Source organism: Oryzias melastigma, linkage group LG11, assembly GCF_002922805.2.
Source record: "Oryzias melastigma strain HK-1 linkage group LG11, ASM292280v2, whole genome shotgun sequence".
NCBI lineage: Eukaryota > Metazoa > Chordata > Actinopteri > Beloniformes > Adrianichthyidae > Oryzias > Oryzias melastigma.
Window position 1 is genome coordinate 1,682,677 of NC_050522.1, and position 3,855 is coordinate 1,686,531.

Genomic DNA, 3,855 nt, shown 5'->3' on the forward strand with positions numbered 1-3,855 from the left:
GGAGGAAACTGCAACTTCATCCATTTTGGTGAGATCATTCCATTGTTTTCTTTTTCAGACTTCTGTTTCTTGGTGGATCTATATTTTTTTGGACACTGAATTTTTTTATCTGAGAACTGGGAGAGAGGCTAAAAAGCCTGAAGAGACTGAAAAGAATAAGAGGACATTTTTTTCATTTTGGTTTTGGGGGGAATTTAAAGATATGTGTTCATTTGCTTGAATAGTTTGTATTGATTAAAAATGGAAATTAGTTAAACCCTGATTTTGGTTAAGAGTGTATTTTATGCAACTCGTTACATCACTGCACAACTGGAGCCCTTTGTCTATAACACAAATTTTTGTAGTGAGTACCACCACACTGTGCAGGACATAGATTTCTCACATTTTTAAACAGTGTGGTTTGGTCCATCCATCCATTCATCCATCTTCTTCCGCTCATTCGGGACTGGGTCACAGAAGCAGCAGCCTAAACAAAGATGCCCAGACTTCCCTCTTCCTGGCCACTTCTCATGGATTATCCGTGATCCGTTACACCCCTACAACAAATTGAGCAACTCTTGGTCTTGCAGGTGCACCAACACACTTTTCAAGGGATAATTAACTCTATTATTGACCCTGGCCAAATTCATTCCACACGGAGATTCAGTTAGAATAAAAAAACGTTGAAATATAGGAACAAAGTTAAAGATTTACATCTCTACACCATATCCAGGATTATTAGGTGAATATTACAAACTCTGACACGGGAAAATTTGGGTAATGAAATGTAAGTTTTTGCTTTTTTGAGACAATATGGCATCTTTAGTCAACTATATGAGTTTATAATCTGGCAACTCAAAAAAAAGAAAAAAAGATTTTGCTATTTAACTTGTTTGTTTTCAGTTGTATGGTAAAGACACAAAGCTTACAAGAAGGTGTAATAGGATGTGTTTTTTATTATGTTTTTAATCTATTTTTTGCTGGGCCCTGTTTGTGTGCACTGACTGTTTTGAATGCACCATGGAGCTAATTGGAAGATGGAGAACAGGTGCACTCCAGCCACACCTGGTGACTTTAAAAAGAGCACCAGGTGCAGCAGCAAGACGGACACAGAGATGTGCAGGCACACAGAAGACACGCGGGAGGACGCACAAGACTCATAGGCGGGGATCCCCACGTCTCCTGGAGCCATGCCGCCCTGGGAGCGGGGTGACCACCGGTCCTCCCTGGACGGCACAAGCTTTTAGCCACCTGATGTGACGCGCTTGGAGTCAAGGAAGGGGAGAGTCAGCTGGAGCGGCAGAAGGGTGTGGTTGCGACCCACCCCTCTTTGAGCTAAGTACCCCTTCCTTCTCCTTCCTGAAGGGATTATGCTTTTTAAGAGTAGTGTCTTTCTTTTTAGCTGCAATGGGAGGAATGCATGCTTTTATTCCAGGGCCTGTTTTATACTTTATGCATGTTTTATCATTTTTACTAAAGCTTTTATTTTTATTTTATATTCAGGCACCTGGTTGTTTTATTTTTTTTGGACTCAAACTCCTCCCAATGGTCAGCATGGACTCCAATCCAGGAAGGACATTTTAAGGACTCCACCTCTGGACTTAATAAACATTGTCACTCTCCTGTAAAGGACTTTGTGTGTGGTTTTTACCCTGCTCCCGGCTGATATGGACCGGTGGTGGAGGTGGCGACGGGCTGAATTGCTCATCTTGGCCTCGTCGCCTACCCCCCACCACCCCCCTTGTTACAAAGGCATCCTATGAATTGGCTCAGTGATTGAAAGTCATCCTTCTTTTCAACAGCTACCACAAGTTTTCCATCCACAGAGATGGCAAAATTATTTATTTCATCATTCAAAATTTTGTGGAGCCACATCCTCGGCTACCCAGACACTGGAGAGCCATACGGTTTAATATCCATTCAATGTTTCTGCTTGAGAAGTGACCAGCTGTTCATTGAAGTCAGCTGAAGAAGTAAGGCGGCTGTGTCACTGGTTTTTCATCTCTACGACCTTTCCTGGCCAGTCGCACTGTAAAGAATGATCACATGTGATGGAGTGTTGGAAGGAGTGTCTTTTTGAAAGATGCAGATTTTTTTCAAGACACTCTGCTTGTAGAAACTTGCTCAGAAGAAATGGCAGTAGGTCTGAGGGTTTACTTTTTTTTGTCCTACTTAACAAGAGTTGAAAAAGTAATTGTACTTCATGTAGTTGATAAATAATTTTGCACTTTGCTGGCTAAAAAGGGTAAAGGGTAATAACAGGACAGCCCCTCCTTGAACCACCCTAACGTGGTGGAGGAGTTTGAGTGCTCAAGTGATCTCAGGAGCTATGCTGTTGGGGTTTCTGCCCCTTGAAGGGTCTCCCATGGCAGACAGGTCCTGGGTGATGAGCCAGACAAAGAGTGGTTCAGAACCCCTTCATGAGCGAAAACCCATGAGAGCCAGTTGTGTTGCCTGGATTTGCGTCACCGGGGCCCCACCCTGGAGCCAGGCCTTGGGTTGGGGCTCGGAGGTGACCGCCTGGTGGCCGGGGCTCCTCCCACGGACCCCAATTGGGTCCAGCCCGAAGGAGTGACGTAGGATCATTCTCCAGTGGGCCCTCCACCTGCAGGAGAGATCTGAAGGGGCCGGTACCATGTGGTTTGGGCGGCAGTCGAACACGAGTGCCTCGGCGGCCCAAACCCCAGGCATGGAATTTTGCTTTTGGGACATGGAATGTCACCTGTCTGGGAGGGAAGGAGCCTGAACTTGTGCGAGAGGTCTAGAGATACTGAGCAAATCACTTTAGAATAATAGAATTGACTAAGAACTATCTGTAACAGCAGTTTACGTTAGCTTTTGATGGTTTTTCCAATTTTTGTCATTTTTTTAGTGTAAATTTTCATGTTTTTCTACAATAGCTTTTATGTTATTTGACCAAATCAGTCCAAATCTATTTTAACTGAGAGAAAATATCAGAGCCTTCAAAACCAAAGTAACAGAGTAACGAGGGTTTCTGTAGTCCAGTAATTTTAATTTATTACCGAAATTTGAACTGTAATTTTTTACGTTTCCCCGTTACTGACAAAAGTAATTAAATTACAGTAATTCATTACTTTTTAGGCCATTACCCCCAACACTGCCTCCAGCCATGTGTTTTGGACACTTGGGTAAAAAGAGGAGCAGAGCTGTCCACTGATCACTACCTGGTGGTGAGTTGGATTCACTGGCAGGGGAGGAGACCAGGAAAGACTTGGCAGACCTAAACGTGCTGTCAGGGTCTGCTGGGAACGTCTGGCTGAGCCCTCCGTCAGGGAGGTCTTTAACTCCCACATCCGGGGAAACTTCAAGCAGGTGGTTGGTGACATTGAGTCCGAATGGACCATGTTCTCCACCTCTATTGTCTATGCTGCTTTCCGGAGCTGCGGCCACAAGGTCTCTGACGCCTGCTGTGGCGGCAACCCTCAAACCCGGTGGTGGACACCGCAAGTAAGGGATGCCGCCAAGCTGAAGAAGGAGTCCTATCAAGCCTGGCTGGCTTGTGGAACTCCAGAGCCAGCTGATGGGTACTGGCAGTCTAAGCGAGCTGCAGCCCGGGCTGTTATGGAGGCAAAAACTCAGTCCTGGGAGGAGTTTGGTGAGGCCATGGAGAAGGACTATCGGTTGAACTCAAAGAGATTCTGGCAAACCATCGGGTGCTTCAGGAGGGGAAAGCAGTTTTCTGCAGGCACCGTTTTCAGTGCAGGTGGGGATCTGCTGACCTCAACTGGGGACATTGTCGGGCGGCGGAAGGAATACTTTAAGGATCCCCTCAACCCTGCTGACACGCCTTCCGTTGAGGAAGCAGAGGCTGAGGATACTGGGGTGGAACTGTCCATTACCGAAGCTGAGGTCACT